Raw genomic sequence first — 25082 nt, 5'->3', positions numbered from 1 at the left:
GGTGTCATACAAAAGCTTTGCAGTGTATGACTCCTTATGAAGCATGGCAAGATAGAAAGCCTTCTATTGAGCACATGCGTGTTTTTGACTGTTGGCATATACTTTGGTGTCACAAACACAACGCAAAAAATTGGATGGTAATGCTGTCAAATGTGTTTTTGTCGGTTATAGTGTTAAAAGCAAAGGCTACAGGTTGTATCATCCGCAAACAAAGCATATCTTGGTCTCACGGGATGTTGTGTTTGTGGAAGATTTTGTTCAGCCCTTGCTGTCATGTACTAGAGACAGTAATGTAAGCTCACATGACATTTTTGCCACTTTGTTGCCTCTTCTCAATGGTGGAAGTTCGAATGTAACTTCAAATCAAGAAAATGTTCAGCCTATGGGGGTTTCTAAAAATGTTACAGATCATCCTATTACTGATGCAGATCTACATGATGTACATGATGAGGAAAGGACTGAGAATGAACAGGCTAGAGGTATGTCAAAATGGCTGGTGCATACTTTGCGTGACAGTAAACTTGATGCACCTTTGTCTAGTCGTACTCGTTCAAGTTCTCACCATGCATCTTATGCATCAAATTGTTATGCTTTGACTGTGTCTAGCTTATCTGATGTTGAGAAGCCTCTGTCTTTTGATGAAGCCGAAAATTCAAAAAATTGGATGGCTACCATGAAATTATAATATGATGCACTTATAAAAAATGACACATGGACTTTATGTGATTTGCCTCCTGGCAAAGAGGCCATTGGTACGAAGTGGGTTTACAAGTTGAAATGCAAGCCGGAAGGTGATATTGATCACTATAAGGCTCTACTTGTTGCAAAAAGTTATGCACAACCAAAAGGCATAGATTATGAAGAGACTTTTGTTCCCACTTTTCGTATGACTACTCTGCAGTTTCTATGTGCATTGGCAACTCATTTTGATTGGCATGTACATCACTCAGACATTGTTACGACTTTCTTGAATGGTGACATATTTGAGGAAGTTTATGTAACGCAGCCTCGCGGTTTTGTCATTAAAGAGTAGGGAGATAAAGTATCCAAATGTAAGAAAGCCTTGTATAGGTTGAAGCAATCTCCTCGTGCTTGGTATGAGAAGGTTGACACTCATTTGGTTAAATGAGGATTTTTGTAATAGTCCAACAAAAAGCACATTGTATGTAAAGTGTGAGGGTGATGTACTTGTCATTGTGGTTCTCTATGTGGATGATGTGCTGATCACTGGACCAAATGAGAGACATATTGCTGAATTTAAAGCCGATTTGATTGTTACTTTCAAGATGAATGATTTGGGGTTGTTGCATCATTACTTGCGTATACAGTTTAAGCTGTGTGATGGTGCTATTGCATTATGTCAGAAAAGTTACATAGACTCCATTGCTATGTAAGTTTGGACTTGAGGATTGAAAACCTATTGCCACTCCCATGGAAACAGGTTTGAAATTGAGATACTGGTGATCCTGGCGATGTCACTCTTTACCAAACTACTATTGGATGCCTTATTTATGTATGCAACACGAGGTCGGATATTTAGTTTGCAGTCTCACAAAGTCATCAAATTTATGCATAGCCCAGGGTCTAAGCATTGGCAAGATATTAAGAGGAGTTTTCACTACTTGAGTGGCACTTTACATCTTTGCTTGTTTTATCCCAAGGGGGGATCATTGCCACTAGATTTACAGGCTTTTTTGGACTTAGATTGGGCTGGTTGTTTTGACACATGAGTGTCCATGAGTGGTTTTGTTTCATGCTTGGCAATTCATGTATTTCATGGTTGAGCAAGAAGCAACCTGTCGTGGCCACTTCCACTTGTGAGGCTGAGTGCATGGCAGTGTTCACAGCTACAATTGAGTTTATATGGCTCAGATGCCTTATGGCTGATTTAGGTGTTGGACAAGATACCGCCAACACTATCTACACTGACAGTCAGAGCGCTTTGGTAGTTGCAAGGAACCCAATTTTTCATGCTCGCACAAAGCACATTGAGGTTCATTACCACTATATCAGGGGGAGGCTCTAAGCAGGAGAGATAAGCTTGGCTTATGTGCCAACACAGGACAACCTTGCAGATTTTTTCACAAAGGCATTGTCTCATGAGAAGTTTGAAGCTTTCCGCAAAGCTTTTGGCTTACTCCCCTTTCTGTACTGATCATATCCTCAGTGCATGGCACTGATCATGTCCTCCGTGGCACTTCGCTATACTCTATGTGCTAGCTCTTGCTCATCGCATCACTCCCAGGGGGATTTGTTACCATATACATGTGGTAGTGATGTGTGTGAACACACTTAGGACCGTTGGGGCATATTTTATCTCACTAGGAGGGTTTTTCCCCCATGAATTGTATATACGCCCATCAATCTAGGGCTATCTTAGCTTTCCATTGCACACTAAGCAATAGACTCTCTATTGTGTGTATTGAGCTTTCTTCGTTTTCTCTAAGGTGTGTGTGTTTTCCTACAACCCTAATTCCAACAGGGAGTTCCCCAGGAAGCATGGTCGACAAGCCACCTTTGTACGCTCATTTAAGAGTGTTTGGTTGCGAAGCTTTTGTGCACATCTGTAAGGAAGACTGTTAACAAGTTGGAGCCAAAGTCCTGTAATTGTGTATTCCTCCGATATGGTGATGATGGTGAAATGGGGTATAGAGTATGGAATCTCAAACAGAGGAAAATTGTCGGCAGCCATGATGTAATCTTATGGGAGGATCGTGCGCACAAATAGTCAGAAGAGTTGTTTTTTGAGAAAATGTACCTTTTAGACACCAGTGTATGCCCAATGGTCAACAACAAAGTATTGATGATGTTCTTGGAAGTGCAGAAAATGGTTTAAAAATACTCAGTTGGAAATTACCCATCATAGTCCACAGTCGGAGTAGCACAAATCAGGTCAGTCTGAATTGGCAAGACAGCTAGTTGGTCATTTAAAATTTGGCCAATCTGAAGTGGTAGGACAACAAGCTATAGATTTGTAGACTGGATAGCAAGCTGGAAATATGGAGCCTTTGGTTTGGAGGTCAACCCGACCATCAAGGCTACCAGATAGATTTGTTCTTGGTGTTGATTATGTCATGTTGACAAATTTTGTTGAATCGTCTTGCTTCAAGGAAGCATTGGATAGTCTAGAAAATGATAAATGGAATACAGTCATGCTCTCAGATCAGAAATGGAATTTTTGGAGAAGAATGATACTTGGGATTTGGTGCATTTATCAAAAGAGCAGAAAATTTTGCCATGCAAATGGGTTTCCAAAAAGAAAATCACTTCTGGTTTCTCGGTAAAGTACAAGGCACAGTTGGTTGTCAAAGGGTGCAAGTAGGAAGAGGGAATTGATTTTGAGGAGATCTCTTCTCCCATAGTCAAGATGACTACTTTGCGGATCATTTCGGGCTTGGTTGGATGTGCAAAATGCATTTTCACATGGTGATTCGTATGAGGAAATCTATAGGTAGCAACCTAAAGGTTTTGTCGCAAAAGGGCAGGAAAAGATGGTATGTAAACTCAAAAGGAATTTTTATGGATGAAACATGCACCTTGGGAATGGTATCAAAAATTTGATACATTCATGAAATCTCAAGAGTTCAGTCGGAGTCAAATTCATCACTGCTTGTACACCAAGAGGGCAGCAGATGGCAGTCTGATTATCTTGGTTTTGTATGTGGATGATACATGCACCTTGGGAATGGTATTGGAAATTTGATACATTCATGAAATCTCAAGATTTCAGCCGGAGTCAAATTGATCACCGCTTGTACACCAAGAGGGCAGCAGACGATAGTCTGATTATCTTGGTTTTGTATGTGGATGATATGCTGATTATAGGCCGGAATTTTCATGCATTGGACATGTTGAGGCAAATCCCACACATCAGGTTTGATATAAAGGATCTTGGTGAGGCCAATCATATTCTTGGAATGCGTATTTTGAGGGAAAGTAGGTCTCCTTTATTTGTCACAATAGGAATATGTATCCAAGATTTTGGAGCGTTTCCATATGGAGGGGGGGAAGCAATTGGTGTAACATTGCCTCCATATGTGAAACTTAATGAAAAAGATAGCACTACATCTCATGATAAAAAGGCTGAAATGGCCAAGATTTTGTATGCTTTAGCTATTGGTAGTTTGATGTATGCTATGTTAGCTACACATCCCAATATTGCATTTGCGGTGGGAGTGGTTAGCAAGTACATGGAAATCCTGGCAAAAAGCATTGGGAAGTAGTGAATGGTATTATGAGGTATCTCAAGGGCACAAAGGATTTGTGCATCTGCTTTTGCAAGCAAAAGGCATCTGTGGCGAGCTTTATAGATGCAGACTATGCTGGTCATGCATCTACTTCAGGGTATGTTTTCATGTTCATAGAGGGATTAGTCTCTTGGATATCCAGGCTACAAAAGTGTGTTGCATTGTCTACAACAGAGGTAGAGTATGTTGCTGCAACTGAGCCTGCAAGGAGGCTTTATGGTTTTTACGATTGGTGGGAGATCTTGGCATTTCAGAGATTTCAATTATCCATTGTGACGGTCAAAGTTCTATCATGCTAGCTCAAAATCCTATCTTTCATGCAAAGATGAAGCACATACAAGTGAAGTATCACTTTATCCAAGGTTTCCTTGCCAACAAGAGCGTTGATCTTTCAAGGCACATATAGATGATAATCCTATAGACCTTCTCACGAAGGGTCTTCCAATTGAGAGGTTTGCTCATTACCCATAGATGATGGGGGCTAGATAGATATAGGTGTTATCAGCTTTGTACATAGCTGATTCTTTCCTCCACTTCAAGCACGTTGTCTTAAGGCCCTAGAGGTTGTTGGGATAAAGGGCCACATACTCATCTGCACCCTTATTGGGTGGTTGTATATTTAGACCCTTATCGGGTGGTTGTATAATTCTACTCTATACCTATAAGAAAAAACCTAAAGAGTTACAACTCTTTTGTACCCACAAACGCTATGTCAAAGCTATGCTCTCCATCTCTAACTATTGCTCATCTTTTGTGGGTGCATCTCCATCACTTTACTATTGTGTCTGATTTTGCAGTTCAATCAAACTATTGTGTCTAATTCTATAGTTTGAGTAGACTATTGAATTTGAATCTGTAGATTGAACAGACTACTGAGTTTGAATATGCAGTTCAACCTTCACTGCATCCTTACACTCTCGATACTAACAGTGGGAGATCTCCAAGCAAGGAGAGCACGGTTGTGCGCCTCACTCACACACACACACACACACACACACACACACACACACACACACACACACTTTTCTCCGACATTGACATTGATTGATTTTGAGCTACGACATTGACTTTATGACTTTAGCATAGAGCAAGGGAGGGAGAGAGAGTGTACTAGATCTCCTCCGACGTGCACTCGGCATCGGTTTTCCTCATCGACCATCGAGAGTTTGGCATCGACTTTGAGCATCGGCGACAAAAGTCGGCATCAAGTGTTTCTTCTCGGCTTCAACATAGCAAGAGTAAGCAAGAGTGGTTTGTCTCTCCTTTAGCATAACTTTGCCATCGACTACCCTCCCATGTCCATTTTGGAGCGGTTTTGCTCCGACACCCCCCCGACTTCCCGACTTTGACCTACCTAGAGATAGATCGAGCGAGAGCGGCATCATATCTACTCTATCCCCCATCGAGAGCGACTTGGTCCACAATGTCTCCGTGGCAATACCCCCCCATTGATAGCAAATTTGCCTTCAATGGTTCTCCATTTTTCTGCTTCAGCAACACACATTGGACGCATAGCGACTCCAACGGACCATTCCAAAGCGGATTTCCCTTGAACAAGATAATCTCTTGGACGATGTATATGATTACAGGTGGCAGATTGTACTACGTGTTTCGTTTTTGGTCGACAAGTTTACCGATCAACGAGGTAGTGTGTGCCAGATTTCAAGCGTTTTGCTCACAATTTGCACGTTCTTCTAGTGTTAATTATGCGGCAGGGGCATTATGCTCATGTATGACTATCTGGGTCACTCTAGAGAGTAGTTACAACATGATTATGTGTATTTTCATGCTATATATGCATATGAAGATACAACATGAGCTAGGTATAGCTTGCAGTTGGCAGATTCATAAGTTTACAGGCATTTTGGGCAGGTGTACTCATCCTCCATAGGGCCACTCATTCAAGAGTGAACTAGTTTTCCAGGATTTTGGAAGATTATGATACCATCTGTGGATCTGTCTACTGAGACATTGTGTGTCAATTCATGCTTTATGTAGTTTTGATGAGATTTTTGAGTTTTTACGTAGTTTTCAAGGAAAACTATGCTTGATTTTTCCTAGATTCTCGACATGTTTTGTGTGTATCTATAGTGTACAGTCTGATAATTTAGCGGCCGATATTTACTTCCACTTTGATAGTGATCGAGTTCAGACTCTCACTTTTACAAGTTATGTTAGTTGTGGATCTGTCTACTCAGACAATGTGTGTCAATTCATGCTTTATGTAGTTTTGATGAAATTTTTGAGTTTTTACATAGTTTTCAGGGAAAACTATGCTTGATTTTTCCTAGATTCGACATGTTTTGTGTGTATCTATAGTATACAGTCTGATAATTTAGCGGTCGATATTTACTTCCACTTTGATAGTGATCGAGTTCAGACTCTCACTTTGACAAGTTGTGTTAGTTGTGGATCTGTCTACTCAAACAATGTGTGTCAATTCATGCTTTATGTAGTTTTGATGAGATTTTTGAGTTTTTACGTAGTTTTCAGGGAAAACTATGCCTGATTTTTCCTAGATTCTCGACATGTTTTGTGTGTATCTATAGTATACACTTTGATGGTTTAGTGGTCGATATTTACTTCTACTTTTGATAGTGATCGAGTTCAGACTCTCACTTTGACAAGTTATGTTAGTTGTGGATCTGTCTACTCAGACACTGTGTGTCAATTCATCCTTTATGCAGTTTTGATGAGATTTTTGAGTTTTTACATAGTTTTCAGGGAAGACTATGCCTGATTTTTCCTAGATTCTCAACATGTTTTGTGTGTATCTATAGTATACAGTCTGATGGTTTAGTGGTCGATATTTACTTCCACTTTGATAGTGATCGAGTTCAAACTCTCACTTTGACAAGTTATGTTAGTTGCATATGCTTGTGTGGCTACAGATTACAGGTAGTCTAACAGGTTTTTTGTAGATCTTTGCAGACAATTTTCTTGTGTGATGTATTTTGAGCGTGGTTATGCACTTTATACTCGCCTGAGCTGTTTGTCCTAGATTTAGCTCACTTGGTTTAGTGACACGAATTATGCATGTAGCTTGTAGATTGTAGAGTTGGTTCTATGCTATGTGAGCATCGGTTTTGATGCGATTGATCATGGCTTTCATGATTGTGTAGTGGTTGAGTGATCTCCCACTTTGACATTCACTTATGATAGCAGACATGTGTGAAAATTCGGAGTCGACATTGATGACTCATGAGAGATGACACTCTTGTAGTTGCCGATATATCCAATGTTGGGCACAATTGTTTTAGATGTATGAGGCAGCAATGGAGATGTATACATGATGTAGATGAGGTTTTGACCTATCCTAGAGTAGTGGCTTCATATGCCCGTGACGGTGATGTCACATTTGCCTTTAGCATTCCTCCTCCTTACATGTCTTGTACTCTTCTCACTGTCTTTTATGCTCTGGCATTAAATCCTTTCAGCAGATCCATTATTTTCTGATTTTTGCTAGTTTACCAAGTTCATGTCTGGGTTGATGGCCGTTTTGCACCAGTTTGCATTGTCTCTTTGCCTTTTTCCTCAGATTGCTTTGTTGCCAGCTCTGGTCTTGTCTGTCTTCCCATTTCCAATTTTCTTCGAGGATGTTACGGTAATCTTGGGTGCCCTGTCCTTAGTCAACTTATCCCAAATCTTTCGTGTATTGGAGCCAGGTCTGTCCAATAGAGGAAGTTCCATAAATACCAGGCTTTAAACAGGTTCTTAGACTTGGCTTTAGCCGTCGGTTGCACCACGCTAGTATAAAGGAATTGACTAATATTGATATTGTTCTCTGGGTTCTGAATCTTGGTCCCAGCAGCATGGCGAACAGTTTTTTAGAGCGTCGTGTTGTTTTTCAGGCTAATGGTTTTTGCACTGAATCTATACACTAAAGTGCATTCCAGTGTAGCTACTACTGGAATTCCTTGAGCACCATCCTTGCGCTTCTTCCTGGCTTGATTGTCTTTTTTTTAAAAAAATTGACTTCATAACCGTGGCTGGTGTGGGTTTTGTTGAGTATGGGATTTTGAATAATGGGCCAACTCACATGTTGTGAGTTCTAGTGTTCTGCCATTCACTGCTGCTATGCCTTTGTCAGCTTGATATGTAGCTAACACTTGCCACGTGATTCCTGCATCAAACGATAGTGTTGTGGCCTCTACCACCACTTTTAGGTGCCACAGTTTTAGTAGATTATGCTCCCTCTCTTGAAATACATATTTGGAAATCTTGTTGTGCGCTACCACTCCTATGGCTTGTGCTGCAGAGGCTTTCAAGCTCTCGGCCTCCACTGTCCTAGTGTCTAATGTAGCTTGCATTTTCTATGAAGTTTTTTGTCTGCCCATACACGACTCAAACGAGTAGGTTTGTGTAGAAGATGACTTACTTTTAGTGGTAAAAGAGCCATATAGAAAGCACCGAGGGGTTTTGGGTAGTGTTGCTGCAATTGTGGAGGAAGCGGTGTATGGTGAAGAAGGTTTCTGCTCCGAGCTTGAGGAAATTTTTGCAATTTGTGATACGAGTGGAATAGGAGGATACAAGTAAAGTGAAGATGGGTGAATCCTTTGCATAGTTATGTGCACACGTGCCATGAATGCACCATGTCAGGACACCGGCAAGGCCGGACTAGACAAGGCAGGGCCGGGCTAGGCGGTGTGGAACGGGGAGTCCAACTAGGGCAAAGGGCTAGGGACATGCCTATATAAAGGGTGGTTGGGTGGTGGACTCTTAGGCTCTAGTCACCCCTCTCTTACATTGGTATCAGAGCATGGTCTATTTTGGGCAAGAGGGCGTGGAGCAACTGAGAGCTTTTTGCATGTGAAGGGCCGCCTGCTAAGGGGGAGCCGAAAACCCTTGACACGTGCAGAGCCGCTTGTGCCGAGGAGGCAGGAGACCTCAACCTCCACCATATCTAGCGTGGCTTGGATTGGCCGATGCGTGCTGCGATGGGGAGCATATCCCGTCACTGTAACGACGCCCAGGACGCAGCACATGAGCATATCTCTCTCCCCCTTGCCCTCGCGGCGCTACAGGTCACCATAGTTGTTTGTGGGCAGTGCCTTATTCACACTAAAAACACCCTAAGGCCTTTGGCCTTGGGAAATTACTCAATTAACTCAATCTAGGGTGTGTGCCCAGGTGGCCTTGGGCAATTCCTCAATTAATTCAAGCTAGGGTGCGTGCCCACCCGGGCATTGATGTACGTCCTAGTTCTAAGGATGTAGGCGATGTTGAGGATGTTACAGGTCTTGCTGCAAGGATTGCAGCTGTTAGAGTTGTTTTGCCTACGGCAGAACAAGCTCGTTGGGATGTTAAGGATGCGTAGACTCATGCATTGATTGCGTTGTCTGTGAAGCGCACCATTGTTCCTCACATCCGTTCAGCAAAATCTGCAAAACAGGCTTGGGATATTCTAGCAGGTCTTTATGCAAGCCGCAATGAGGCTAAAATTGCTTTGCTGCGTAAAGAGCTGGAGTCAAAGATTATGCATGAGGAAGATGATATGGACACTTTCCTTGCTAGTGTCAAGGATATCAATGAGCAGCTTATTTCTGCAGGTGAACTCATTTCTGACAGTTCCCTTGTGCAGACTGTTCTTGATGCCTTACCAGATTCCTACCAGACTTTTGCTAGTACTTGGAGACTGATGACCCAAGGAAATCCTGAAGTTGTCAAGTTTGATGCATTATGCACATTGCTGTTGCAAGAGTCACTTTCTAGAAAAAACAGGACTAGGCAGCGTGCAGTTGAACAGGCCTTTATTGCTTCTCAAAGAAAGGGTGGTAACAGTAATGCAGCCACTTCTTATGGTTCTGCTACGAGTGGCAAAAATTATGTTCCCAATGCTTCTGCTGGCAGTACTTCGTCTGGAAATTCTGGTGATAAGGGCAAAAACAAGATGTGTTGCCATTATTGTAAAGCCAATGATCACTTGATCAAGTCGTGTCCTAAGTTGAAGGCCAAAGAGGCTAAGAAGAAAGAGGGTGGTTCCACTGCAAATGCTGGTTCCACTACAAATGCAGCCATTGTTGAGTCTTCTGTGAAAGGAGAGTGTGTTGCTGATGTTGATGCAGAATGGGCTTTTAGCGCAGAGTGCACTTACAATCCTGCTGTCCATGATGCATGCTTGTCAGTTGCTGCAGATTCACATGTGTGGTATTTCGACAGTGGTGCTACAAAGCACATTACCTCACATCATGAATTGTTTACCTCTCTCGAGTCTGTCCCTCATGGGAATTCAGTCACTTGTGCCAACAATGCCTCTTATCCAGTTCAGGGAGTTGGAAAGATTGTGCTCACTGCTGCTAATGGCAGTTCCTTCACACTTGTTGATGCACTATATGTACCTGGGATCAAGAAGAATCTCTTGTCTGTATCCGCACTTGCTAGACTTGGACTTGTAGTCAAATTTGTGGATGACAGATGTACAGTTCATGATCTCAGTTTTGGTGATGAAATTGTTGCATCTGGCCTTTTGTGCCGTGGGTTGTATAAGCTCACTTTGTATGACAAGTGTGGACAAAATTTTGCAAATGCTGTTGCAGATTCAAGGGCTATTTCAGATGCAAAACTTTGGCATGCACGTTTTGGTCATCTAAATTTTGCCAGTTTGCTGCGTTTGCAGAAATCCGATATGGTTGCTTCTTTGCCGCCTCTTGAAGCACCTGTCAAACATGTTTGTGAAGGTTGTATTTTGGGTAAGATCCAGCATTCTAAGTTTCCAAAGGATGGTTCAGTTCGGGCCACATGCAGGTTGCAGCTTGTGCATAGTAATGTTTGTGGGCCCATGCAAACTCCGTCCTTGGGCAATTACCTGTACTTTGTGAATTTCATTGATGATTACTCCAGGCATGCATGGATATTTCCGCTTAAAGCGAAGTCCGAAGTTTTTATATGCTTCAAACAATTTCTGGCTATGGCTGAAAATGTGTCGAAATGTACTATGGGCACCCTCCGTTCCGATCGAGGGGGGGAGTATATGTCTCATGAATTTAATTCATTTCTGGCTAGTCGTGGGATAAAACACCAATTTACAGAGCCTTATACACCTCAGCAAAATGGTGTTGCTGAGAGGAAAAACAGGTCACTGACGGAAATGGCACGATGTATGGTGAAAAGTCAAGCTTTACCGCATTCTTTTTGGCTTGAGGCCATCATGTGTGCCACTTATGTACTTAACAGGTGTCCTACGAAAGCTTTGCAGTCTATTACTCCATATGAAGCATGGCATGATAGAAAGCCTTCTATTGAGCACATGCGTGTTTTTGGCTGTGTGGCATATGCTTTGGTGCCACAAGTGCAGCGCAGAAAATTGGATGATAAGGCTGCCAAATGTATTTTTGTTGTTTAGAGTGCTGAAAGCAAACGTTACAGGTTGTATCATCCGCAAACAAAACGTATTCTGGTTTCTCAGGATGTAGTGTTTGTGGAAGATTCTGTTCAGCCCTTGCTGTCATGTACTAGAGACAATAATGTAAGCTCACAGGACATTTATGACACTTTGTTGCCTCTTTTCAGTGGTGGGAATACGAATGTAAGTTCCAATGAGGCAAATGTACAGCCTATGGGGGTTTCTGAAAATGTTTTAGATCAGCCTATTACTGATGCAGATGTACATGATTTACTTGATGAGGAAAGGGCTGAAAATGAGCAGGCTAGAGGTATGCCAAAATGGCTGGTGCACACTTTGCGTGACAGTAAATTGGATGCACCTTTGTCTAGTCGTACTCATTCAAGCTCTTGCCATGCATCCTATGCATCAGATTGTTATGCTTTGGCTGTGTCTAGTTTACATGATGTTGAGGAGCCTCTATCTTTTGATGAAGCACATAATTCAGAAAATTGGATGGCTGCCATGCAATCAGAATATGATGCACTTATAGAAAATGACAAATGGACTTTATGTGATTTGCCTCCTGGCAAAAAGGCCATTGGTACAAAGTGGGTTTACAAGTTCAAACGCAAGCCGGATGGTGAGATTGATCGCCATAAGGCTCGACTTGTTGCAAAGGGTTATGCACAGCAAAAAGGCATAGATTATGAAGAGACTTTTGCTCCCACTTGTCGTATGACTACTGTGCGTTTTCTATGTGCATTGGCAGCTCATTTTGGTTGGGATGTACATCAATCAGACATTGTTACTGCTTTCTTGAATGGTGACATATTTGAGAAAGTTTATGTAACGCAGCCTCGCGGTTTTGTCATAAAAGGACAAGAGGACAAAGTGTGCAAATGTAACAAGGCTTTGTATGGGTTGAAGCAATCTCCTCGTGCTTGGTATGAGAAAGCTGACACTCATTTGGTCAAACAAGGCTTTCGTAACAGTCCAACTGAAAGCAAATTATATGTAAAGCGTGAGGGTGATGTACTTCTCATCGTGGTTCTTTATGTTGATGATTTGCTGATCACTGGACCAAATGAGAGACATATTGCTGAATTTAAGGCTGATTTGAATGCTACTTTCAAGATGAAATATTTGGGGCTGTTGCATCATTACTTGCGTATACAGTTTAAGCAGTGTGATGGTGGTATTGCCTTGTGTCAGAAAAGTTACATAGAGACATTGCTATGTAAGTTTGGACTTGAGGATTGCAAACCTATTGCCACTCCCATGGAAACAGGTTTGACGTTGAGTCTACATGATGCTGGCGATCCTGCTGATGTCACTCTTTACCAAACTGTTGTTGGCTGCCTCATTTATGTATGCAACACGAGGCCGGATATTCAGTTTGCAGTCTCACAGGTCAGCAGATTTATGCATAGCCCAGAGTCTAAGCATTGGCAGGCTGTCAAGAGGATTTTCTGCTACCTTAGTGGCACTTTACATCTTGGTTTGTTTTATCCCAAGGGGGGATCATTGCCGCCATACTTACATGCTTTTTCCGACTCAGATTGGGCTGGTTGTTTTGACACGCGAGTGTCCACAAGTGGTTTTTGTTTCATGCTTGGCAGTTCATGTATATCATGGTTGAGCAAGAAGCAACCTACTGTGGCCACTTCGAGTTGTGAGGCTGAGTACATGGCAGTCTTCACAGCTACGGTTGAGTGTGTATGGCTCAGACACCTTATGGCTGATTTGGGTGTTGGACAGGACACTGCCAACACTATCTACACTGACAGTCAGAGCGCATTGGCAGTTGCAAGGAACCCTGTTTTTCATGCTCGTGTTGGGGTAAGCCCAACTTGTGGTGACAAAGTGGTGTCTATCTATGAGGCTTGCATAAATTGGTTAGACCGGAGGTCCCTAACACCTTAAGGTTTTGGGGTCTGGATGGCTAGACCAATTTGTGGAACGTCACAGTTAAGCGCATATGCGCAGGAACAGTACTGGGATGGGTGACCTCCCGGGAAGTTGTTGCCCTCATGACCAACAAGTGGTATCAGAGCTTGGTAGTGAGAGCATTGAGAGCTTCATCATCATTGTTGAGTGTGTTGAAACTTGCTGCTGTTTCATTGCCGTTTTTCGGTTTCGCACACGCGCGCATTTCTAAAGAGCAGAAGGTTTTTCTGAGCTTGGCATTGGAAGGTTCAGCACTCCGCGAGTATTTTCAGCAGGTGTCCTGGGGTTTAACCCCCCTTTCGGAGCCATTCGTGCCATTATAAATCCCATCCGAGCTACAGACTAGGAGCTACGTTTTTCAGCTCTCTTTGGTAGTTTTCTACTGCCAGAGCTTCCATAGCCATTACAGGTGCCATTGTTGTAGTGTCTTCCACTTACGTGAGCCCACAGCTCATTTGAGAGTGTGTAGCCTCTTCTTGGAGTGGCCTCATACACACAGATAGAGTGGGAGTTTTGGCGACATTGTCTTCTTCGACTACAGGTACAGGTACAGGTGCAGGTACAGGTACGGGTACAGGTTATAGGTTACAGGGAGCTTTGGATACAGGTCTCTTCTGTGGTTACAAAACATGTATTTTGACTGTGGGACAACCATGCATATGGTTGTGGTTTGAGTGGGAGCTTCTACTCTTCTGGGCAGTCTGTTTAGGCGTGTTCTTGAGCTACAGGTTGACATCATCTATGTATGTTGATGGATGTGGATATGGCAGTTTGACAGACACTCTTTATGCATGATATTGTGGAGATTTGGTTCACTTATACATAGAGCGGGTTTGCTCTTGCTTGCAGTGTTGCGGTTTGAGTACGGACAGGTACTTGGTTGACAGTAGAGATTGGACTTCGTTGAGCTTGTGCATTGGTTATATGCTCACTTGGATCCATTTATGCTCACGGATTTGTGTAAGCTTGGTCAGCTTATGTCTCTATTGTGGTTATTCAGACATGGAGTATGTTTATGCCTCTATGACAGCTCATTGTTGATGCATTTTGTGGCACGGTTTGCCTAGGCCGGTTGAGTTACAGGTGTCACGGGTTTATGCATTTGTTTGTGGATTTCTACGTACGTTTTTTGACCATATTATGGGCTGATTTATACTCTATGCGTTTTCTCTTTGATTGAGCAGCAGGTGTTGTTAGATTTGCAACACTACTTTGTTGTGGCAATTTGTTGGTTGGTTGTAGGTTTCTCATTGTTGCATTCTTGTTGTAATGGGCACTAAAGAGGACACAATTTTCAATATTGAGAAATTGGATGGTGCTAATTTCTCATATTGGAAAGATCAGATTTGGGATGTCTTGGTGCAGAAGAAACAGATTCGACCTCTAAAGTTGCATGGAGTTAAGCCAGAGAACATGGAGAGGGATGATTGGGAGGAGTTGGATGAGATGTGCAGGTCTACCATTAGGCTTTCCCTTTCAAAGTCTGTTTATTACAATGTGAAAGATGCACAGGGTGGAGCTTATGAGCTATGGCAGCGGATTTGCGATATGTATGATAAGCATTCGGCTGCTTCTATGGTGTATTGGATTAAAAAGCTTATTGATTTGCGAATGGAGGAAGGTGCTTCCATGAATGCGCATTTGAATGAGTTCAATACAATTTTCAGCCAACTTGCTACGCAGGAAATTACGTTTGAGGAAAATGTAAAAGCTATGTTTTTACTTGTCACGTTGCCTGAGTCATGGGACACATTTAGGACAGCCATAAGTAACTCGGTTCCTGCGAATGAGTTGACAAGTACTAATGTGGAGTCTAGTCTTCTCACGGAAGAGATTAATCGAAAGAATAATGCAGGTAGTAAGTCTTCTAGTGCAATGGTTGTCAGAGGCAGGACTATGGACAAGTATAAGTCCAACAGGGGTAAATCTAGAAGCAAGTCCCGTGCAGGCACAAGTAAAAAGGATGTGGAATGTTTTCATTGTGGTAGAAAAGGCCATTTCAAAAAGGATTGCTACAAGTGGAAAAGGGAAAATGGAGATGGTAAGAAGAAAGACCATGATGCTAAGGACAAGCCTAAATCCAATGTCAAAATTGAGGAGTTAAATGCAACACAGGGAGAGTGTAGCTCTCAAGATGACCATGTATGTGCTCCGACTAGTGCTACTAGTGAAGAGCTTGGTGATGTGTTGCTTGCATCCTATTTTGATGACGCTTTTCTTCTCACTCATGAGCGTAGTATGCCTATGGATTGGGTCATTGATAGTGGTGCTTCTTTTCACGTTACGCCTCATAGGTCGTGGTTTCATGACTATGATGCTTCGAGCACAGGTACTGTCAGGATTGCCGATGGGCGTTCTATGCAGATTCATGGCATTGGGGATATTCATTTGGCTATGCCAAACTCTACTACGTTTGTCTTGCAGCGTGTGCATCATGTGCCGGCTCTTGCAAAAAGCTTGATTATTGTGGGTCAGTTGGATTCACTTGGTTTCAATGTATCTTTTGGTGATGGAGGTTGGAAGATCACTAAGGGCAGCCTTATTTTGGTTAAAGGTGCTAAGAGGAATACGTTGTATTCCCTTTGTGTAGCTAGTGTGGCTGATCACATTGTGGGGATCACTGAGCAACCTCCTGCTTCTTTATGGCATCAGCGTTTGGGGCATATGTCACTGAAAGGTTTGAAGTTGTTGGCACGTGCGGATTACATTCCCGTTTCAGATTTTGGTGGTTTTGAGTTTTGTGAGCATTGCCTTTATGGTCGACATGCTCGGTCTTCTCATAAGAAGAGTGTTCCACACAGATCTTTGGAAAAGCTAGCTTTGGTGCATAGTGATGTATGTGGGCCGATGCCCAATGCTTCTCTTGGAGGTGCTATGTACTTTGTTACGTTCATTGATGATGCTAGCAGGAAGGTATGGGCATACCCCATTCGTAAGAAGGATATGGTGTTTGATATATTTAAGCAATGGTTGGCTCTTGTTGAGAACCAATCAGGTTGTAAGTTGAAGTGCTTACGTACGGACAATGGGGGTGAATTTATGTCTCATGCTTTCACAACATTATGTGTTGAGAAGGGTATACGGCGCGAGCTTAGTGCTCCCTATACACCTCCTCAAAATGGTGTGGCAGAGCGCATGAATAGGACTATACAGGAAAAAGTCCGTAGTATGCTTTCTATGGCTGGTTTGTCAAATGGATTTTGGGCTGAAGCTGTTGCCACTTCTGTGCATTTGATAAATCGTTCACCTAGTGTTCCTTTGGGCTTCAAAGTGCCTGAAGAGGTATGGACAGGTTTGACACCTTCGTATGGTCACCTTCGTGTTTTTGGCTGTGAAGCTTATGTACATGTACCTAAGGCAAAACGCAGCAAATTGGATCCAAAAAGCAAGAGATGTATCTTCTTGGGTTATGGTAGCTCTGGTGAGATGGGTTATCGATTGTGGGATCCTATTGACAGGAAGATTGTGCGCAGTCATGATGTTGTTTTTCATGAGGACTCTATGTATAGAGCATCACCGCGAACGGTTGAGGTTCGGCGTGTGATATTTGAGGAGGATGGTCATCGGTATGATGGTCTCATGGCTGCTCGTGGGCAGCCCATTGACCCTCAAGTGGGAGATCAGCCCTTGTTGGGAGATCATGTAGATGTGGGACAGCCAGATCAGCCCTTGTTGGGAGATCATGTAGATGTGGGACAGCCAGATGCACCTCTTGCACAGTCTTTGAGGCGTTCAGAGCGGCGTGCAAGACAGCCTCAGCGTTTTGTGCCTTCTATGGATTATGTATTGTTGACTGATTGTGGGGAGCCATCATGTTATAATGAGGCCATGTCTAGTGTTGACAAGCTCAAGTGGGAGCAGGCTATGCAGTCAGAGATGGATTCGTTGATCCAAAATGAAACGTGGGAGCTTACTCCTTTGCCAAAGGGTAAGAAGGCACTACCATGCAAGTGGGTTTACAAGATAAAATTGTGTTCAATGGATGCAAAGCCTAGGTACAAAGCAAGGCTTGTGGCTAAAGGATTCAAGCAACAGAAGGGCATTGATTTTGACGAGATCTTCTCCCCAGTGGTGAAGATGTCTACTTTGCGTATGTTGTTTGCTTTGGTAGCTACAGAAGACATGGAATTGAAGCAAATGGATGTAAAGACAGCTTTCTTACATCCGGACTTGCACGAGGATTTGTACATGGAGCAACCAAGTGGGTTTGTTATTCATGGTTCAAAGAAGATGGTATGCCGGCTTCTTAAGACCTTGTATGGGCTGAAGCAATCATCTCGTGAATGGTATCGTAAGTTTGATGCATTCATGAGTTCATTGGGCTATGTACGCAGTTATGAGGACCCATGCCTCTATACTCGCAAGGCTGCAGATGGTAGTCTTATTGTTTTGGTTTTGTATGTGGATGACATGCTGATCGCAGGGAAGTGTATTTCTGATGTGGATGCCTTGAAACATAGGCTACATGAGACCTTTTCCATGAAGGATCTTGGGGATGCCAGTCATATTTTGGGTATGCGGATCACTCGTGATCGTTCTCGCAAGATGCTCTTTCTTAGTCAGAAAGAGTACATTGACAGGGTGCTTGAGCGTTTTCATATGGAAGGGGGGAAGGCCATTAGTACCCCGTTGCCTCCATATGTAAAACTCAGCCATGATGACTGCCCTCAGACAGATTTGGAGACTACAGAGATGTCTCAGATTCCCTATGCGTCAGCTGTTGGTTCCTTGATGTATGCCATGGTGGCTACGCGTCCAGATCTTGCTCATGCAGTTGGTGTGGTTAGCAGGTACATGTCTAACCCGGGCAAGCGTCATTGGGATGCAGTGAGAGGTATTCTCAGATACTTGAGAGGGACTTCAGAGTTGTCCCTATGTTATGGTGAGAAGGATATGTCTGTTTGTGGATATACAGATTCAGACTATGCAGGGTCAGTGGACTCGAGGAAGTCTACTAGCGGCTATGTGCTCACAGTTGCAGGTGGACCGGTTTCGTGGGCATCACGTTTACAGCCATGCGTTGCTTTGAGCACTACAGAGGCTGAATATATGGCTGCCACTGAGGCTGCCAAGGAGGCCGTATGGCTCTCACGACTAGTGGGAGATCTTGGTATGGCTGGTGATGCTCCGATTCTACATTGTGATAGCCAGAGTGCCATAGCGTTGGCACGGAATCCTGTCTTCCATGCGAAGACAAAGCACATTGAGGTGAGGTATCACTTCATACGAGAGGTGCTAGAGGACAAGCGCATAGAGCTTGTCAAGGTACACACTGACGATAACCCTGCTGATCTACTCACGAAGTCGTTAGCCTCACAGCGGTTTGCACACTGCAGATCGCTGATGGGTATGGCTTGACATCTTTTGCTGTACTTTGGCCACTTTAAAGGCACACTGCCTTTAAGTGGGAGATTGTTGGGTTAAAGGCCCGTGTGCCCGGCTGCCCGTTGTTCAGCCGCCCATGTACAGCCATTCATTTACTCATTCATAATAACTATACTCATAACTACACATTGTAGTGTGAGTACCGCCCCGCCACACACTGCGTGTATCTCCTTCTTCGTGCTGGCTCTCTGTGTGTGTGCTCTCCGATCCCAACAAGTGGTATCAGAGCCATGGTTCAAAGTCCAACCTCTGAGTCCGTGGAACAGGACATGTTGATGTTGACTTCAACCTCTGAGCTAGCTCCCGGCCACGTTGAAGCTCTCAACCTCTGAGCCTAGAAAAAGGCGGAACACGTTGGTACTCAAGGGGACGGGAAAGTCCCAAGTTTGGCTTAAGGGGGCGATTGTTGGGGTAAGCCCAACTTGTGGTGACAAAGTGGTGTCTATCTATGAGGCTTGCATAAATTGGTTAGACCGGAGGTCCCTAACACCTTAAGGTTTTGGGGTCTGGATGGCTAGACCAATTTGTGGAACGTCACAGCTAAGCGCATATGCGCAGGAACAATACTGGGATGGGTGACCTCCCGGGAAGTTGTTGCCCTCATGACCTACAGCTCGCACAAAGCACATTGAGGTGCATTACCACTATGTCAGGGAGAGGCTCTCAGCAGGAGAGATCAGCTTGGCTTATGTGCCAACACGGGACAACCTTGCAGATCTTTTCACAAAGGCATTGTCTCGTGAGAAGCTTGAAGCTTTCCGCAAAGCTTTGGGCTTACTCCCGTTTTTGGACTGATCCTGTCCTCAGGGCATGGCACTTCCCTTTACTCATGTGCCAGCTCTCGTTCACCGCATCACTCCAGGGGGGATTTGTTACCATATACATGTGGTAGTGATGTGTGTGAACACACTAGGACCGCAGGGGCATTTTTTCCCTCTTTAGGAGTTTTTTTCCCCCGTGCATTGTATATACGCCCATCACTCTAGGGCTATCTATCTTTCCATTGCACACTAAGTAAAACACTCTCTATTGTGTACCTTGAGCTTCCTTCGTCTTCTCCAAGCTGTGTGTGTTTCTCTGCAACCCTAATTCCAACCTGCAACACGAGGCCGGATATTCAATTTGCAATCTCACAGTTCAACAGATTTATGCATAGCCCAGGGTCTAAGCATTGGGTGGCTGTCAAGAGGATTTTCCGCTACCTTAGTGGCACTTTACATCTTGGTTTGTTTTATCCCAAGGGGGGATCATTGCCGCCAGACTTACATGCTTTTTCAGACTCAAACTGGGCTGGTTGTTTTGACACACGAGTGTCCACTTGTGGACACACGAGTGTCCACAAGTGGTTTTTGTTTCATGCTTGACAGTTCATGTATATCATGGTTGAGCAAGAAGCAACCTACTGTGGCCACTTCGAGTTGTGAGGCTGTGTACAGGGCAGTCTTCATAGCTACGGTTGAGTGTGTATGGCTCAGACGCTATGGGTGATTTGGATGTTGGACAGGACACTACCAACACTATCTGCCCTGACAGTTAGAGCGCATTGGCAGTTGCGAGGAACCCAGTTTTTCATGCTCGCACAAAGCACATTGAGGTGCATTACCACTATGTCAGGGAGAGGCTCTCAGCAGGAGAGATCAGCTTGGCTTATGTGCCAACATAGGACAACCTTGCAGATCTTTTCACAAAGGCATTGTCTCATGAGAAGCTCGAAGCTTTTCACAAAGCTTTGGGCTTACTCCCCTTTATGGACTGATTATGTCCTTAGGGCATTGCACTTCCCTTTATTCATGTGCCAGCTCTCGTTCACCACATCACTCCAAGGCGTATTTGTTACCATGTACATGTGGTAGTGATGTGTGTGAACACACTAGGACCGTTGGGGCATTTTTTCCCTCTTTAGGAGGTTTATTCCCCCGTGCATTGTATAGGCCCATCACTCTAGGGCTATCTATCTTTCCATTGCACACTAACACACTCTCTATTGTGTGCCTTGAGCTTCCTTCGTCTTCTCCAAGCTGTGTGTGTTTCTCTGCAACCCTAATTCCAACAGTGGAGCCTCATAAGAAGGTCCTGGATCCTTTCTTCCTGCGGCTCTTGTAACCCTCTTTGAAGTAGAAGGACTTCCATCTCCATTCTCACGTCTACGCTTCTCTTCCACAATTGCTTCATTGTTATAGCATTTTGCAAGATAAACATGCACTGATAAAGAGTCCACAGGGTCATCCCAACTTGTTGTATGGCATATGCAATCACTAGCTTCATGTAATACCTGTTTAGTTACCTTTCCTTTTTTGGTTGAGGCTATTGCATATGGCCACAAGCTATCAACCTCCTCAAAAGAATCTGGAGTAGACTTTAACGCTTTCTTTGGAATTAGCTCTATCTTTGTCCCATAGGTAGCAGCCTCTACTGTAGAAATAGCATTACTGGTCGCCATATCCTCCACTAAATTCCGCATACCCCCTTTTCCAAAGTTAGTTCCTAATGGCATACTAATCTCCCGTAGATGGATCTTTCCATCCTTAAAAAACATAAGATCTCTTTTCGAGGCATCACTGAAGCTATCACAATCCCTTCTACCATGGTCTGTGCCATCACACCATATGCATCTGTCCACAAATCCTTCTTTGCTTTGGGATTTATGTCATGTAGGTTGTCCTTTCTCTTCAAGCCTTGTTAGCTTTAATTTCATTTCTCGTATTCCCTTAACAAGCTCATCAAGCATTGAATTATCACCTTTTGGACTCACACTAAGAGGATTTGGAGGAATCTCAGACATGTTGGAGGTAGAAGTAACAACATTCAACACCATCTTATCTCTACGGCATTGCCTCTTAGCAAGCAATGAGACCGCGTCCTCAACCTCTTTCCACTCAGCCTTTAGACCTTGTTCTGTATTCTTGTCTTCAAGGAGTAGCTCTAGCTTTTCTTGGAGCTCAAAACCTGCAATTGAAGGAACAATTCAGTCTTTTCACTATCCAAAGTGGCTCGCTCTGTTCCTGACAGCTGAGCATAGCACCGCTCGAACTCTCTCAACAGTTCGGTGATGGAAAGTCCTTCTTTTGGCTTTGCAACCAATTCCAAGAAAGTTCTTTTTGTAACCCTTTCAGAGTTCTCCATGAAGTATTCCTCCTTTAGGGCTAATTTTAATTGCTCTCAACCTTCTCCATGCTCCTCCTTGATTCCCCTTACATGGTCTCTAATCTCGTGGACCACAACAAGCTCAAAACTACGAATCATGTCCACCTCTGGAACCCGTTGTAGCTCCATCTCCTTTACATAACCACGAAGAAACTTTGTGACATCTTTCCCTTCAAATTGGTCCATTTTGTTCACAATATCTTGAAGGGCTTTGGTTGCTGACACCTCCCTTCTTTTTGCAGCCTGTTGTTGTTACATAAACATGGCGAATGCTTGAAACATTTGCATTGTGCCTTGATCAAAATGCATGCCTTGTTGCTCTTGCTATCCATAGCTTTAGTTATTTGTAATTAAACCTTTTAAAACAAGTTTTTGAACCCCCCCCCCCCCCCAGCTGCTTCGCCAACCCTCGTTCTAAGGGTGACTAAAAATTTAAGAGTGTTTGTGATAGCAAAGTCACAAACCCTCTTTCCTATCATGCTTGGAAATTGCTTGTTTTCGTAGTTGAGATTATGTCGAGAGGATCACCAAATCACATTCAATTTCACTTAAAAAGACCATTTAAAAACACTGAAGTTCCAGCCATGAAACCTCAATGCTCATACAAGCACAAATCTCAATCAAAACCCAAACCTTTTTCATGGTATCATGTAGCCTCGCCCCCAATTACATAGTCGTAACATCAACCAGTTGAAAGGAATACTCGAGCTTCCACCTTCATGGCGATCATTTTCTGAATTTGCAGAGATTTAAGAGCTTCTAAAGAGAATCCCACACACCATTTTGATAAGTGGAAACCCTAATTCACTCCCTCACAAGCTCAGATACAAGATTACGAAGAGACGGGACTGCCCTACACATAGATTAATAGATTGAGCAAACATGGAAGCAATTGCATAGTAGAGCAAAATTGCAGGTTTTTTCCTGTAAAAAGCAGCCTCTCTCTCTTGCCTACGGTAATATGAGTTGATGTGTCAATTTTTGGGCCACTTTGCCACTTTGGACCAAAACTAGATCATTTTTAACCCAAAAAATATCATTTTTAATGCAAAAAATCTCAAACGGAGTCACAAAAATCCCTAAATTAGTGGGATCACTCGCATAAGCATAAAAAGAATAGATAATCATCATTTTTCATTAGTATACTATTTTGGTCACTTTCCATGCAATTCTACAACGGCGCCTGTTAGCTGCTATTTTTTGTAGTTTTTGCCCGCATCACTCTTTATAGGCGAGATGAATGTGCCACCATGAAACACTTGGACTATGTACATTGTCAAACGAAATTAAGCATCTTATCCACATCCAGGGCTACGACTCCCCGGATAAGTATGTACATGATAGCGACCGTAGAAGCCGCTTCAACATATATCACCATATATACATGATTGCTTTTATTTACATACATCGAGAAGCGTCAAGAGTGCAAATGTTTTTATTCCACACTATCTACGTGCCACGGCATGACAACAGGTTCACAATATTTTCAACATCGCATCTCTCTCTCTCTCTGTGAGAGAGAGAGAGAGAGAGAGAGAGAGAGAGAGAGAGAGCCCTTGTTGTGCCTGTACACTTTGCACGAATTCAACACCAACCTGCGTGTCTCTTGCAGCCACTGCATGTCCTGCTCTGCCAATACATTGAAGGTTGCGGGCTGTTGCTTTCTGTATGCACTAGTCCCATCACATGCCAACGCCACCAACACTGCAATTTTTGTTTGCTTGGTTGTTTGGGGGCGCTTTTATACCAATAATTGTAGTCAGTTTTTGGCAGAGGCACACCTTGTCTTTGATTTCTACGGTCTTCTCAAGAGCTACCTTGAGATATGATTCATGCTCATCTTGCCTAGCCCTATATGCAATTGAGGTTGTTTACTCTTATAATGTAGCAGGCTCATCTCCTTTTTGAGAGAGAGAGAGAGAGAGAGAGAGAGAGAGAATCCACATTCATTTTCCATCTACCTTCCCTTGCGCGAGTCTCACATATGGTGGCTGCCATGCCAGAACGGAGCGCCACCACGATTGCTGACTACACTTGGACCTATGACTTGACTCCGAAGAATCCAGTTGCGCAGAGAGAGAGAGAGAGAGAGAGAGAGAGAGCGCTCTTTCTCACCCACAACACAGTCGCGGGAGGGAGTAGAAGGAGCAAAGCAAGCTTCAGAGCGATGTGTTGAGAGAAGCCATCACAAGCTCGTGTCATAATCTAAGGAGAAGAAGAAAAAGTTTGTGGAGACAGTTGAGCTTCAGATTGGGTTGAAGAAGTATGACCCCCAAAAGGAGAAGTGTTTCAACGGGCCAGTTAAGCTCGTACACATCCCGCAACCAAGATGAAAGTGCGCATGCTAGGAGATGCCCCAGCATGTGGGAAGAGGCGGAGAAGATTCGCCTAGATTGCATGGATGTTGATGCGCTGAAGAAAATGAGTAAGAATAAGAAGCTTCTGAACAAGCTGGCAAAGAAGTACCTCTGAAGCTGTTATTAAGCAGATTCCTTGTCTCCTGGGTCGTCCCAATTTGAACAAGGGGAGAAAGTTCCCAACTCTCATCTCTCACCAACACTCATCGGAGGGGAAATTAAATGAGATGAAGGCCACTGTTAAATTTCACCTGCAGTAGGTGCGGTGTTGCTGTGGGAAACCTTGAAATGGAGGAAAAGTAGCTTTTTCAGAATGTGTAGCTGCGCATTGTAGAAGGCGGGAACAGTTCCAAGCAGGTAGATGGCGCGATTGGAAGCTTCTAGAAGCAATAACCCAGAGACAGTTACCATGATAACTGACACAACACACAGTCAGCCAGACTTCCAATCCGAGGACTATAAATAGGACCCACTACTCGTTTTGAAGAACTGACCAAACACCTGATACTTGAGAGCCTAGCAATCCAATCCCTAACCCCAAGCCCCATATTTTTATCTTGAGCCATTGGCTGATGTACTTTGTTCTCTTATTAAGTTGAACACCCATTCATTACTGATTCTTGTTGGGGCAAAGGCGCTACGACTTTCCTCGGGCTGGACGTTCGATGTCCGGTCGCC

The 25082-nt window shown here is 43.5% G+C and overlaps 1 pseudogene; it reads left to right on the top strand.

Moving 5' to 3' along the window:
• The first annotated feature begins 4234 nt into the window (after nucleotides 1-4234).
• On the top strand, nucleotides 4235-24707 carry LOC147427756 (large ribosomal subunit protein uL1-like; annotated as a pseudogene).
• The last annotated feature ends 375 nt before the right edge of the window (nucleotides 24708-25082 follow it).

Source organism: Adiantum capillus-veneris, chromosome 23 (assembly GCF_014529385.1).
Source record: "Adiantum capillus-veneris isolate H3 chromosome 23, ASM1452938v2, whole genome shotgun sequence".
Taxonomy (NCBI): domain Eukaryota; kingdom Viridiplantae; phylum Streptophyta; class Polypodiopsida; order Polypodiales; family Pteridaceae; genus Adiantum; species Adiantum capillus-veneris.
Note: the sequence above shows the minus strand (reverse complement) of the source record. Positions and strands in the feature narration are given on the sequence as shown.